The 16746-nt window shown below is 34.9% G+C and overlaps 2 protein-coding genes across 6 annotated transcripts in view; one reads left to right on the forward strand and one right to left on the reverse strand.

Moving 5' to 3' along the window:
* CTNNA3 (catenin alpha 3) overlaps positions 1 to 16746 on the reverse strand; it is a 1692711-nt gene that overhangs the window by 1117903 nt on the left and 558062 nt on the right. The gene's annotated exons all lie outside the window — the stretch shown is intronic.
* LRRTM3 (leucine rich repeat transmembrane neuronal 3) overlaps positions 1 to 16746 on the forward strand; it is a 158496-nt gene that overhangs the window by 117961 nt on the left and 23789 nt on the right. The gene's annotated exons all lie outside the window — the stretch shown is intronic.

Genomic DNA, 16746 nt, shown 5'->3' on the forward strand with positions numbered 1-16746 from the left:
ATATATTAACTAACTGAAAATAAAAGAAAAACTTGAAAGAAAGAAAGAAAGAAAGAAAGAAAGAAAGAAAGAAAGAAAAGGAAAGAAGAAAGAAAGAAAGAAAGAAAGAAAGAAAGAAAGAGAAAGAAAGAAAAGAAAGTGGTATATGATAAAATGAGCAAATTGGAGTAGACAATAGAAAATGGCAAAATGTCAATATTGAGCATTCTCATTCCCAATAATTGTGGCATCTCATAAAATTAACAATAACATAGTGTCTCACTGTTATTTCTAGATCATTCCATGTTGTTCTATAGCATTTCTTTTAATTTTTTTTTAATGCTTATCTATCTTTGAGAGAGAGAGAGACAGAGCATGAGTGGGGGAGGGGCAGAGACAGACAGAGACACAGAATCTGAAGTAGGCTCCAGGCTCTGAGCTGTCATCAGCACAAAGCCCAAGTCAGGGCCTGAACACACAAGTAGTGAGACTGTGACCTGAGATGAAGTCGGACATCCAGCCGAGCCACCCAGGCGCCCCTAAAGCACTTCTTTTAAAAAATTTTATCATCCTGCTAAAGTTTCACTTATACAAACAGATATACTGAGTTATTTTGTAGTGATATCTCCTTGTAATAGGGTTAAATATTTCTGTGTCAAAAAAATTATGAACATAACTGGATTTTTTGTATTCTTATATTAAAACAACAAACAGGAAAAAATGACATTGATAACTTGTGCTCTGTTGAATAAAATTTGGTCATGTAGGAAAAATCATTCCATGTAGGAAAATGCTAGTCTACCAAGTGAGGTAACATCATTTAGAGAAGAGGACAAGAAAAGAGGATAAAGGTAGAAATACGAAGCAGGTGCCATTTGTTTCTACATTGATCATGTAGACTGTGCTGGATGAGGTAATTGGGATATTATTAGTCAACAAATTCATCTAATCATGAGGACCCAACAAAACTCCAATGATAAGGAAAAAATGTTGAATCTGAAACCCCATTATCCAAAATGACAGTTACTTATGAGACACATGAAAAATATGAATTGAATCTATAAGCCGCATACATACATACAATTATCAGTATAATTACACTGTAATCAAAATATATCCTTGAGTCAAGGCATATATCTGTCTCCTACTATAGAAATTTACTCAGTTTAATAATAATTCCACCAAGGTTTAGATGATAACATTTCAAAGGTTTATTTCACAAGGATACTTTGCATTGTACTTTGCATTGAAGAAAAAAAAATAAACCCAAAACAATGGTCAAACCAAAAAACGTGAATTTTCAATGACAGAATTTCAAGGAGGAATTAGTCCCTGACAAGTTCAAATCACCCTACATAGAGAACTGTCTATTTGGTCCCAATCTATATAGAAAATCCATGATGCACAGATGCTATGTGGTAGAACTTACAGTGCAAAGGTCAAAGGTTAAATGCCAATGTGTGCATATGTTATTACAATATATATTTTAGGGGTACCTTGATGGTTCAGTCAGTTAAGCGTCTGACTTGATTTTGGCTCAGGTCACGATCTCACAGTTCATAGGATCAAACCCTGTATGGCTTTGCACTATTAGCAAACAGCCTGCTTGGGATTCTCTCTCTCCCTCTCTTTCCCTCCCTGCCCCTTCCCTACTTTTGCTTGCTCACTCTCTCTCTCTCAAAATAAATAAATAAACATTTAAATATATATATACATATATATGTGTGTATATATATTTAATAACATAGATACACACATTTGGCACTAGTACATGTTATTCTAAGCATTAGTCTTAGCATATGCTGAGTTTCATATTTAGAAATCCCTAAGTGGGTTTAAAATTAAGATATGTATTACTTGTAACTTACCCTTAAACTCATTATTTAATGCAATCTCCATTTATAAATTCCTAGACCCTGATATCATCAACTCATTGATTGTGACTAGACATATACAAACCTCACATAATTTTAAAAATTATAAAATTTAATATATATTTCCTCCTTCTGATTTCCATTGCCAGATCCCTTGCACTAAAGCTATGATGCTCTGTTGCACATACTGCATGCAGAATGCATGAAAAAGATGCCAGGAAGAATCTGCAATGCAGATAAGAGGGAAGCATTATCCTTAATTTGCATATCACACCATACACAGTAACTGATTTGTCAAATATCAAACAATTTACATATTCTAACCTCCTTCCCTCCCTTTCTTCCATATTAGGTTTACTTTTTTTTTTTTCTTTTCTCTTTTGAACTGAATTTTATAGAAAGGAAACTGTATCTTTAGCTAAGCTGATGTAATTTGGAAATAGGAGTATTAGATTTCTCCAAATGACTTAAGAATATTAAAAAAGAAAAAAAGAAGTGCACCTTCAGGTTAGATTGCTGAACGGATAGGGAGCTTAAAAGGTAAGCTCTGACTCCAAGAATTAAATGTAGCCTGCCAGTTCCTGCAATGAAACATAAGACCACCTTCGCTCAGCAGCTCTATTGGGGAGACATTGTTCTGCTGTCTCTCCAGGCTCTTTTGTACGCTGAGGCTGACGTGATTCCCCAGACTCGTGTCCTGAACAGAATTTAAACTACTTTTGTGAGTAACAGCAAAAGGAATTTATTGACTTCTCACAGACTGAAAGCAAAAGTGACCGCTTGCATCAAATTATACACTTGGAGTTTTAGCTTATTAAAAATGGGGTGGGTTGTGATTGATGTTGATTTTTATTCAATGGTCTCATCTATTCTGGTATTTTAGAATCTTAAAATGTTTATGCAAAGCTTTGTTTGGATTACTTATATGCCAGCGACTATATTTGCCAAGGTGACAGCACAAATCACATTATTTGCAGAGGTAGGGGAGTCTTTCCCACAAATCAGCTTCACTACAATAACAAACATTTATTTATTGAACTCTTGGAACAGCTACAAAGAAATATAAGACACAGTTTCTGTTTTCAAGAACCGTATAACAGGGAGATAAAATATTTACAAATACAATTAACCAATAGAGAAAGACAGTGATACAAGCAATGTCACAAAACCAAAATCATAGTGGAGATTCTGCCCTCACAGGAATGAGATCTCATTATCTGGGTGACTTACTGTTCTTCTGGTTCTCAGTCTCTGTCTCTAAAACGCATAAATTGGACAAGATTATCTCTAAATTCTCTCCCAATGTAAAAGTCTTAAAAACTTAAAAATAGTATCTCCCACATCTACCCTGAAGTGCCTTCATAACTTTACTGCATCTTATCCATATCAATCTAAGACAAAGGGAAGTCAGTGGCCTCCAAAAGACATTTCCATTTATTTATTTTCTCTTAGACATTTTAACAGTTCATAGATGAAAAAGGAATACCATCCAATTTCTTCACGTATCTATGTAAAGAAGAGTGAACTATTAATTATCCACATATAAATTAAATGCATTATGGTCTATCCACACAGTTTTTAAATGTAATTTTATTTGAAGGGGACATTGAGAGTCTAATTTTACATAAAGGAACATGGTTACATAGTGACAAACATTGGAGTTTTTCTCCTTGGCAGGCCTTGTACTCTATGTACCTAACACTGTGTTTGAGCTCTCAAAAGATGTACAAAGCAACATACCAGCCAAATAATCATTTTTCTTAATTCCTGAGATGATATAGACAACAAACCACTGTCTCCTACTGTTCTGTATAGATTGTCAAGGTGGGATAACAGAAGAACCCTTCAAACTTACTCACCACTTTCTCCCTAAAAGCCCTAAGCAGCCAATACCTTGCTCTCTGTTCTCTTGGACTCCATTAGCCTGGTATTATATGGGGACCAAAAAAAAGAGCATTATCATAAATCCCTTCACTTCTTCCACTAACAGATCTCTTTCCTCCAGCTTGTGGTATTGTTCCATACTGCTCCATTATGGGTCTTAAATTATGCTAGGGCCTTTCCACTAAGAAGCTGAGGTGAAGGGAGACAGAGCTGATGCTAACAACCAAATTACACAAATAGTAAACTGCAGTATAAACTAGAATCTTCATTTTGTGGCTCACCATACACTGTTTTTCTTTCTCATTTTGCTATCACCTGTAATTAAAAGCCAATCTTTCCTAACAATTTTAATGTCACATAAAATAAAAAGTACCTTTTCCTAATCTGCTACGTCAAATAATATGCAGTTTCCTAGACATTAGCATATTTGATTTTTAAACAAAGCACACTGTCATATATTATGGATCAAAAGTCTCCAAGGTTCAAACTTAAATTCAACTGATACATTTCAAGTTTTCACATGATGGCACAGCCTGCCAGCCAGAGTTTTGCTGTTATAAAAAAAAAAATTCTGCAAATCCTTTCTCACACTTTGTTCTTGCTATTTTTTGTTGTTGTTGATATTAGTCCTAAGTGTAAGTTTTGTAAATTGTCAATATGATACAATTGAATAAAAATAATACTCCTTTGACATTCCTAGAGTGGCCAGCCATTCATCTAAATAGGATCTTTATCGTACTTAAGTTATATATGTTTAAATTCACTATGTATTGAAGGTGTGAAGAAAATTAACATAAAAAGCAGGTATACAAACTTATTCTAGGGCACATACAAAATGTTAGAGATGTACCATTCTCTAAAATAGGAGCTTTGTAATAATGCTTTATAACAATAATAGTACAACTACTTTATCATAATATTGTTTTCTGGGAACCAGCCATCACTTAGAATATTAACATCTATTCAATTTTCACATGATTAACTTTGGTATAAGTAGGGGGAAAAAAGACTTCTTAAATACTATAATGTACTGTTCCCAAATATGCCAGTCCTAAAATTCTACAAATACAAATAGATAGCATATTCTCTGAAAAAAATCTCATTCCATTGATCCGAGGAGAGATATAAGAAATCTGAATTTCCAAAAGTGTCTCCAGTAATTCTTATTATCTGGCAAGCTTGGAGAACATGATTATAATGCATTCAAAGCCAAATGCTAAGAATTTTAGATTATGTTTACCAGGCTACCCATCAGTCAGTATCTATATGCATATCATTTGAACAAGCTTGAAATAGAAAATATTTCTTTCATTATCTATAATACAAGTAGCATTAATTCATTTATTTTTATCTTAAGTACTTCTTGCTCTTTGAGGGTGCCCTTCTAAATTACAAAGTCCCTGGAAATGTTACCAGGCGGTATCTTTGAAGAGTTAGATAATAGTCCTCTCAGAGTAAAAACAAATGTAAAAATGATGGGCGGTAGCAGTTGGAGGGGTAAAGAGAATTCTGTTGAAAGAACTGCAAGGGGAATTGACTGTTTCCTATTGAGATTAATTTTTTAAAACCAAAACAAAATCTGAGCATCACAGATTTAAATGAGCATGAGTGTATGTATGACTTGTGCTAGAAAGGGTTATGTAATCATGACTGACTCCCAAAAGGTCAGTGAGAGTTTAACAAAACTTCCTAAATGATATCATGTCAACAATACTTCTTAGAAATAATAACTCCCTCCCTCATATGACCTGTATATCTTTATATACAATTTAGGTAAGTTTGTCCAATTTACTTAAATTTGTCCTTTTTTGCAGATACTAGACACTTAATATTTACAGCTTCAAAAATAAGCAAGCTAATACCCATGGCCCCTTTGTAATGCTACATACTCACATCACAAGGTGGTGATGATTCAGAAAGTACTTCAAGGTCATTCAGTACCTCTTGGTTATAACAATAACTTTGATAATAAACAGGACATACTCCAACAATACACATTTGTCACCAGAGCTGAGGTATTCAAATTTATTCCAGGACATAAGGAAGGAATATATGGAATAAAAGTATTGAAATTTAACAAAAAGATAGATGTGACCTAGGGTCTTCAACAATAAACTCCTTTATTATGTAAAGCTAAATGACTGACAGGATTGCAAGATCACAGCAGTGATCTACCAGATCTGAACTGCTTCTTGAATCTCTGGCCTAATGACTCATAATAGCATAGATTTCCTCAAAATTATACAATAGAGGTTCAACAATTGTAACTTTTTTAAAAGTGAATGGTTGGCTACTAATGCCTTACAGATTCCTCAACAGGAAAGGGTAATGCTCATATGATTAACCCCTTTCGTATTGCCTTTCTCTCTAGGTTAAATAGGATGCAGTATTCTCAAGTGGTAGGAAACAGAGAAAAAAATGTGACAAGTAGGAGAGGCATTATGAATTATGTCTGACACTATTCACCCTTGTTTCTGTTCAGTAGAAGTACTTTTCAATCCTCCAGATGGCTCTGCAGAGCAATCTTATCTCCCTTAATGGTGCCAACCCAGCAACCTGAACTGTCTATCAGTACTACTTTTGAGTAATTATGAGGTAGGGAGCCCAACCTTTCCCTAAGCACATACTTGTTGGGACATTTCAGTGGCTATAGTAACTGTTGCAAATGACCTTCACTATAATGCTAACTCCAGTACATATGCAAACCCCCTTCATTTATGAGATAACTCATTACCATAATAAGGTATTTAAAAATATTACTATAATAAGGTATTTAAAATTTTTAATAAATCATAGTTGATTTTGTTATAAAGAGATTACTTAACCAGAACATCGTAGTTTTTATTTCATCAATAGAGGGGACAGTTGTGTCCTGGAGCCAGTCCTGGGCCTAAATCCCAATTTCACCACTCCCTACTTGTATATTTTTGAGAGAGCTTCATTGAGTCTAACTTTCTCCATAAAATGTGGCCCCCAGCTTGGAACATAAGTTTGTTCTTCTCCCTTCTGTAGGTACCATCATCAGTACAGGTATTAAAGCTGTCCATAGTTTCCCAATGAGTCATGTTGTTGGAATGAATCTAATAAAGCATTGTGTTTGTAGGGAGAGTAAAAAAAGAGTGGTAGAATCACTAGACACAGAAAGCAAGAATAAACAGAGATACATAACAGAACGTTTCACAGTTCCACCACCAAGAGATCATTAAGAAAACAAAGAGGTATGTATTGTTTTGACTAAGATGGAAAGGAGACAATGCTGTAAGCAAGCTTTAATGTTACAGAAAATGTTCTAAGCAATAAAAATTTAAGATGACACAAAATTTAGTGAATATAATATTTTGAAAGCAGACAATACTTCAGAAAAGATAGGTAGGGTATCATCACCTATCATGGGTTTTATTCTTTGTAAGAATTTGCTGGTATTTTTTGTGGGAGTGAAGCCTGGGAATTCCAGACCTCAGAGCTAACACCAGGCAGAGAAAGAAAGATGTATCTCAAAGGTTCTTAAAAACCATAAAGATATCAGGGGTTATCTTAAGTTTCCCAAACAAGTTCCATATCCTTAATGATAAATTGCTGTTGTAAATGGTTGTTCTATAATCCATTATGAAATACAGATTTAGTTACTGATAGAGAATTATGGTCAAGGAAGAATACTTTCATATTTTATTTACACTAATAACTTTTTCTCATAAGTATACTACTATACTGTCACCTCCCCTCTTCTGTTCTACTGCCACTACACATGTGATTATATTGCTGAGGTGGGAATGGAAGAATATTTGTAAAGCACGGGAAAGAACAATATCATGTTTTTATGTCTTCTGAAAACATTAAAAGTTGGCCTACCTAAAGCCTAAAATAAATAATATCTCCCATGAATGGAGCTGATATCACAGAAGAGTTGATAATTTGAGCCTTTATGATGGTCATAAAATATGGCTAGTACACAAATTCTAATTTAAGATGAAATGTGCTATACCAATTTGTATGTCTAGGGTACTAAAATAGTTATTCTAAAATCTCCAGATAGAGAAAATATTGTTAATTCAAGCCAAATTTAAAACACTGAAGGAGAAGTGACATTCAAATTAGTAAGGATACACTGGCCTGGAGAATTGTCCAACTATAAATTTATTAGTTTTCTCTGAGAAAATATAGGTGTCTTGTTGCAAACAGCAGGTTAAGTAAAGACTTGTCTTAAAAAGACACCAACAGTTTGGAAAGAAAAACTGTTACTATGGATTTTTTTCACACTATATTTTCTGATAATGAGAAGGAATGTTGTTTTAAAATATAAAAACAGTATTTCAAGATAACATACTATTAACAGCTGCCTAACTCCATAAACCCATACAATGTTGCTTAACAAAATCAAAGTGTCTATTAACTTTATAACTTACTTCTGTTATTTTCCAGTCAGTTCGCCTTTTATCATTTTAATCTGATAATCAATAAAATTATGACAGTAGCTATGTAACTTTACATGTATCCTCAAAAATATTAGTTCAATAGACTTAGCAACAAGTATTTACTTTTCTTTAAAAATGCCACAGAATCAATCCTTTGCTACCTGAGCCATAAACATAAAATTAGATTTTATAACATTACTAAATGTGTATGCCTCTGTTTATACCAGATTATTCTACTGATCTAGCTTCAGAGTCTATGGACAGACTTGTGCTACCACTGCCACATTACGTCAACCAGGCTCTTTGGGAGTAGTTCTGGTAGTTCTGCTGGATGGCACTGGAGTGCTTGCAGATCCAATGGAACCTGGTTAAGGGGATTTCCTTTTTGAGTAGGGGGCTATATTTGTATAGTTTGCAGTTATGTCAGTGTGTAATTACCCACTGCTAGTCTTCCTGCTGAAAGAATGGGTTCTAGTAAAACTCTTACCCACTTTTGTAACTAATTTTGTGTTCAAAATTGTGTATTATTTTTCTTAATAAAGAAAAATAACTTGGCCCTAATTATATAAGTTTCAGACCCCAGGAACCAGGAACTCCTGATGTGTATCTCTAAGCATTTCTGTAACTACACGTTTGAATGACAATCAAAGAATATTCACAAACTTTCTGAAACATACTGAAGATGACAATAAGGTTGTTCTAAATTAAACAATCCTCTACCCACAAAATAGCAATAATAACATATAATAACTTTCAGTCAGTATGATTTTTAAGAACTATACCTAACCAAACAAATCAGTGAATAAGTAAATAAACAATATACAATTGGTTTATCCAATACATTTTCCACTTGATTGGATAATGGAGCTCTGTCTACACTTTATTCATTAAGTCTTAGAGTTCAAAACATCTAAAATTGTGGACAAACTGCCTGCTTCCAAGCCAGAATATAAAGCACATGAAACAAGCACAAATAGGTTCATTCACTTGATACTAAAAGACATCCTAATAGTTGGACCTAAAATGATTCCTCCAGTCAAGAAGACACTTTGCACTAAACTGTTCCCCATTCTCACTCATTGATTCTGCCTTGAATCCCCACAGTGACTGAATATGTAAACTATGTTTTCCTGTTGTATCTGCAACTAGTTTTCATTACAATGTTACAAGATTATCCTTGGCTGTATGTTTATGAAACCATTTTTTTTCCATAAACAAAAATAATACTATTTGAAGACACACACACACACACACACACACACACACACACACACTGACTCCAGTCTAATCTAGTAGTTAGCTAAATCTTCCCTAAATAACCAATAATTACAAACCATGTATATTTAACACAGTGAGGTCAAGCAGAACTAGGTCTACATCCCAGCTTCACCCACTAATAGTTGTGTGACACCCTACACTTATTTCAATTCCTCCTGCCTCAGGTTTTCCATCTTGACAGCAGGTTTAATAAAACCCATCCCACTGGGTTTTGTAAGATTGAATGTGAGGGTGTGTATCAAGTTTCTAGCACACATAATAAGCAACATCCATTATTTTTACCAGTTATAAACGCTTACTACATTTCAGGAGATAAAAATAGTATGATTAGCCTGATTGGTGGCACTCTTGGTATTTATGTTATTATTAAAGTAAAATTTAGCATTAACAATGACAATAATAATGACAACTGTAAATGTTGAGTTACAGTGGAAACAGATCATGCTTGAAGTATCAAATATAAAATTGCTACAGTAAGATGAAACAAAAAGCAAAGGATGTCATTTACTTGTATAATCTGAATCATCTCAGGAAGGTGCATATGAAGTTACACCAAGATCAACTGAGAAAGGAAGGATCATGTGATGGCCTGGAAGATAATTGATGTGCTCGAGCTCCCAGATGCAAAAGAGTAGAAACTAAGAATGATTATCTTTATTCTTTCTTCACAGCTTAATTAAGTCCTCTAATTAGTCACAGTCACTAAGCACTACATTATCAACTCTGTTTCCTGTTGGATTGGCTTCTTCTCTAGTCTGATAACTGGTTAGAAAAATTAGCTGATCTAAACGCTGTCTTTGAATTGCAAGGAATCTTAATCCAGCAACACAAGTTTGGCTTACTTTAAGACATGCTATCTGTAAAGTTGTGAGGTCACTGAACCGGGTCCCAAGCCCTGTTCTCATCACCATTCTTATCTCCTCACTGAGCTTCCTCTTAGCTTTCTCTCCCATTCTTTGGGTGTCTTGTTCTCCCAGATATTAGTCCTTTCCCACTATCTCAAGATGTTTGAGTTCATTCCCTCCTCCACTAAACAGCTCTTACTTCAGGAAGGGCAATGCTTACATCACAAAGATCACTTTCTAACTGCAGAATCACAGGTAGTAAGCAGGAATGACAAATGACCACCCACCACTCCACACATCATATGCAAACCCAGAACTTAGGATGTATCTAAGTCCTGCCGTGTCCTCCCAATTAACCTTTCCTCATGACCCAGAATTGGATATTATATTCAGTTCAGTAACATATTTTATCCCTCTCATTACAGGTTACTATAATCTTAGAAAATTATTTTGTGATCAGACCTCTAGTCATAGCATCTCATGAAATGCATTACTGTACTGAAACAACTTACAAAAGTTTCTGGGATTACAAAGATATCATATTTAATATTTATTCCTTTTACAATTTTCACTAGAAAAGTTGGGGGTTTTTGTCAGATATCATATTTTTTCTTTATCTATTGCAGTGATTTCACCAGAAAAGTTTACAATTCTTTTTTCTTTCGTTTACAAAACCCTACCACAGGTACAATTTCTAATCTAAATCACTCTTTATAAACAACAGCTATAAATAAACAGTAAACAACATTTGAAGTAAACTATAGCATTTTAAAAATAATACATTTGGCCCCATCTCCACTATATTCAGAACTCAATGATTGGCTCATGTGTTCTCTGAGCTAAATTCCTCCTCACAAGGTGCCACCCTCATTCTCCAGCACCTTACAAGACTCCTTTTTCCTGTGTCCTAGAGCACAGAGAACACCTTCTCTAACTTTAGAGAATATGCTGATGTACAAACATGAAGAATGACTATAGCATTTTTGTGAGTAGTGCAAGCTTGTCCTAGTAATCTTCCTATTTCCTTTTTACAAAAGGTCACCTGTTGTGTATCTGAGGAATCATGACTGGAGAGACAATGTTTGCTTTACAGAGTGTCTACAAACTCAAGTTCCAAGCTAACGTATACTGATTTTTAGACATGTGGTCACTTTCTATGTCTATAAAACGCAGATAGTACTACCAAAACCTGCCTATTTCCTGGGACTACATCAAAGACTTTCTAAATCATAAATCATTATGCAAAAGCAAGGAGTTCTTTTTATCATGATTGAAACGTTTGTTCCTTTTCCTCCTGTCTTTAAATTCTGCTAATGCTGCCAGCTGAGAGAAGGGCATTTCTCATAAAGGACTAATAAACATCGTCAGCATACACATGAGTCCACTTAGTCTTGAAAATCCAATCCTTTAGGCAAGATTATCTTAGTCTCCATACAATCTAATTTAAGAATTCTAGTGACAAGGAAACATAACATATTTTTTAATGCTAAAAGAAATACACTCTGCCCTCAAGTTGCTTACATTGTAATTGTTATAAATGAGGTAGATCACCATTTTATAAGAAGATTATGGAACCTTAATTATGAATGATCTAAATGAACTTATACCATATTAAATAGTGCGAAGAGTTTAGAAATAGTAGTGACTGCTATTTCAGCAAAGCAAGAGCAGAATAATGTTTTTAAACCAGCCAGGTTTAAGAAAATGGAGAGTAAATAAAGAATTGAAAAGGGGCACCTCAGTAGCTCAGTCGGTTTAGAGTCTGATTTCAGCTCGGGTCATGATCTCCTGGTTTGTGAGCTCGAGGCCCAGGTCGGGCTCTATGCTGACAGCTCTGGGCCTGCAGCCTGCCTGGATTCTGTGTCTCCTGCTCTCTCTGCTCCTCCCATGCTCATGCTCTGCCTTTTTCTGACTCTCAATAATAAATAAACATTAAAAAAAATTCTTTTTAAAGAATTGAAAAAATGGAGAGTAAATAAATAATTGAGAAATGTAGATTAGTTGCCATGTGTATATGATATACATAATAGGATATTTGAGACTGGGCAAATTTTATTCTTGCTTAATGGCAAGAATAAATTTAGATTTAAGGTAATGTATAATTGAATCATGGGAAAATTTAATAAAAAGGACCTATGGTTCTGTAATTGCATATAACCAATTTCCAAGTAGCTAGACAGACAGACAACATACTATTATATATGCAAATATTTCCCAGTATCAAAGCACTTTCATGACGTTTTAATTTATGGTGAAGTACATGCAAGCCAAAGGGAAAGTTTCCCAATGTGGCAGAAATAGCCATGTTCACCAAATGTCCATTTGCTCTTCTAAATTTCCCAGCCAGTGCTCTTAAGTTTGGCAGCACCAGGTGGCAAATTTTAGCCAATGGGTACCAATGGAAGGGATTTTTATCACTTCTAGGATGAAGCCCATGTGAACTTGGCCAGTTTCTCTTCCTCTGCCATGGCTAATGGGGTGATTAGCCATGACTCCAGATGAAGTAGCTAGAAAAGTATACAGCCTTCTATCAGCCTGAGTTCCTGAGTGACTGTGGAATAGAACCTTCTTCATAGTTAGGTCCCCCAGTCCAAACATGGATGTATACAACATGAATAAGAAATAAACTTTCATTAAGTCATTGAACTTAATTTTAACTTTTTGGTAGTTCAACATAGCTTCACCTATCTTGCCTAGTACAACAAACTAAAGCCATGTAAATAAAGAAAAAGGCACCTTCAAGTGACCTGTCAAAATAACCTCAAAGATTCATCTGAACCTTACATGGTGAATCAGAGAAATTTTATCTGAATTTACCTAAAACAAAAACACATTAATTCTATTAAATCAGTGAAAAAAATAAAGCTAAGGAGTAAATGGTTTGAGAAGCAGGAGAATGAAAAGTGAGATAGAGCTTTGAGAGAAGTCTCACCTCATCTTCTCTGTGGTGTATTTTTTAAAGACATTTTTAAATGTTTTTTGTTTATTTTGAGAGAGAGAGAGAGACAGAGACAGAGACAGAGAGCAGGGGAGGGGCAGACAGCACAGAGCCTGACCCTGACCCAGGGCTCAAACTCAGGAACCATGAGATCATGACATCAGCGGAGACACAGTCAGACGCTTAACCGACTGAGCATCCAGGCACCCCTCTATGGCATATTAATTTCTACCGAGACTCAAGAGAAGTTGAATCAGAATAGAAGCATTTTAGCTTTAGCCTCTCTACATGCCTTTGCCTCCCTGAAAAGAGCAATCACATCAGCTACACACTGCTCCCTGCATATTGTATCTATATGATACCTCTAGTTAAAAAACAGAAAAGTTACATTCATCAGAAAATTAACTTTTATATGTGTTATCCAAGTTCCTTTGTTGTTGACTCCCCCATCCTAGGTTTCTATTATTCCTCTCTCCTGCTTCTCCCCAAACCATTCTGCAATTAGTACTCATTTCTATTCTAGACTTCCCCTAGAAATAGAACTTGCACTAGTTTAGCCCCTTAATTTGCATATCAAAAAAGATGACTATAAGGGCTTGACACCAGTGTTTAAAATTGTAATGTTTCAACTGAGGGTTGATGGGGGGTGGGAGGGAGGGGAGGGTGGGTGATGGGTATTGAGGAGGGCACCTTTTGGGATGAGCACTGGGTGTTGTATGGAAACCAATTTGACAATAAATTTCATATATTAAAAAAAATAATAAAATAAAATAAAATAAAATTGTAATGTTTCAGCAAAAGAGACAAGGAAGTTTCAATAGAAGTGTTTCCTCCTGTCTTCCAAATGGTCAACATAAAAAAGCTGATGCAAGAGAAATTATTATTTACCTAAGTAGTTGTGTGCATATTCCAATATGTCTCTAAGACGTTTGATGAATTCTTACGTAAACCGTAATTTTCATAACTAAACAGATTCTTTTTTTAGCAGATAAGTAGGTAAAAGAGAGAATATTTTAAATCACAGGTAAGGATCATTCATTAGGCAATGATGTTCTAGAATCATGTAGGATTTTAAAGAACTGTTACAGCATCTTAGGGAAAAAATATAGAACAGATTATTTATTGTACAAAAAAAATCTTAGGAAATATCAAGCCACACATTTTCTAGCTACTTCTCCAGAGTCCAATCTTTACAAAGAATATTGACGAAAGTATGGAAAGGAAAAGGAATAACAGGTTGAGAACCCACTAATAACAACCACTTTTATATACATTATCTCATTTGACTGCACGATGAAGTTTGAGATAGATGGATATTATTGTTATTCCCATTTTATTTTTTTTAATTTTTTTTAACGTTTATTTATTTTTGAGACAGAGAGAGACAGAGCATGAACGGGGGAGGGTCAGAGAGAGGGAGACACAGAATCTGAAGCAGGCTCCAGGCTCTGAGCTGTCAGCACAGAGCCCGATGCGGGGCTCGAACTCACGGACCGCGAGATCATGGCCTGAGCCGAAGTCGGCTGCTTAACCAACTGAGCCACCCAGGCGCCCCTGTTATTCCCATTTTATAGAAAAGAAAGTCCAAAGAGGGTAACTTGTTTAAAGGTGTTAAAGTATTTCTTTACCATACTTTACAGTACATCAACTCCTGTAAGAAAAATAAACTACTGAAAATGACTTGCTTTCTACACACACTAGGCATGCTGCTCTTCAAAAAATAATTTGCATAGGTTCTAAATTAGTGATGTTAAATATCAGTGATAGAATAACTCATGGTTTAGCATTATCTCCTAAGTATAAAATGTTCAGCTTTAAAAAAATCAATACAACTTATTGCTTTGGTATTTTTCTAGCCATTATTTGTCTGCAAAGTGTGTGTGTGTGTGTGTGTCTGTGTGTGTGTGTGTGTAAATGTAGAACATTAAGGCAGGTGAATTAAGAACACCAAATATAATAAGAGGAGGAAAATATTTAGATCGTCTCAACAGAATACCAACATTCTGAATTGTCTCATCAATTCAGGATTATCTCTGCCCCTTTCTACACTTTTCTGTGTATTGTTTGGAAGCTACACTCCCAGAATTCCTAACCAGCAGGACTCCAGATTAGATTATACTAATGAAGTGTACTTGTAAACTGGGGTGGGGTGTCAGTGGAAACTACTGCCCTGGAACAGACTCTGTCACTCACAAAAAAAAAAAGAAGAAGAAGAAGAAGAAGAATATTGATTTCAACTGCAAGTGTCATCTTTCGACAAAATATTATTAGTAATAATAAATTCTCATTTTAGAGAACTAATGATCTATGGGGATCTCTATGGCTCTGAAATACTTAGTTGTCTCAGTCATCTGGGTGGGGGTTTGGAAGGGGCATGAGGGAACTGAGACAAGATTGAACGAGATCATCACCAACATTCCTTTCCCTCTAGCCACTGTTGCTTTTGCTGAAGTCACATGTTCTCTAAAATACAGACTGAGCCATGCACTTGTTGCTCAAAAATTAAAAAGAAAAAAACGTATAAATTGGTCATTAATGAAGCCAAAATATCAAGTCTAGATTTAAAACATCTGCAGGTACCCTGAAATCTCAAATCACTAAATAATAAAAACCATGAACATGGTTTTCTCATCACGAACATTTATTAAGCAAATACCATCTTTTTTTTATTTCCTTTCTAACTACTTTTTTCTCATTTTGAAAAGAGTTTTTGTGTGAGTTATAACATTATATGTTATGTGTAGCACTTAGATGAGTCTCCTCTAGCTTACCATCTAGTAGGGAGAAATGTAAATCAGTAATGATATCATAACATAGGAAATCTGTCTTTCATTTAATTTCAAAATGAAAGGTAATGGTAAAGTAATATGGGCATTAGGGGATGGGCAAGATTGCTCTGAACAGAGAAAATGAGATAGGCTTTGTTAAGACAGGACTGAGCCGGGGGCTAAGCTAAGATTTAGACAAATGTAGAATGGAAGTGGACAGAAGGTGTTGTGTTTTAGGAACCAAGAATTTCATAAGCAAAAGTCTAAACTTACAAAACAAGAAGCTCAGCTAAGCTACATCACAGCACAAATGATAACTATGATGCTACACCAAATATTTCTCTCATATCGTTAAAGTTAAGCTTCTACATTTGTTGCTACATTATGGAATACCTTTATAGAAAAAAATAGTGCAGTCTAAAGTTTCCAGTATAATTTTGAGTTTGTGACGTCATGAGTTTCAAGGCTTCCACTGATTTGTTGTATAATGTGAATAAGTGACATTATATAACACACCAGTTCTTCACCCATAAAATTGGAATTAAAAAAATATTTACCCAAACAAGAATGCTGTAACCAATAAGTGACAACACTACATAAGCAGAGTAAACTGCTGCCTAAAGGCAAAATAATACCAGGAAAAATTAATGCCACTGAACCAGTAAGCATCAATTCATAGGCCAGACTTCTGGTTTACCAACAACAGGCAACAGATACAAAGCAAGAGCAGAAGGCAATACAATCTGTGGTGTTCTAATTATATAATTT

Source organism: Panthera tigris, chromosome D2 (genome assembly GCF_018350195.1).
Source record: "Panthera tigris isolate Pti1 chromosome D2, P.tigris_Pti1_mat1.1, whole genome shotgun sequence".
NCBI lineage: Eukaryota > Metazoa > Chordata > Mammalia > Carnivora > Felidae > Panthera > Panthera tigris.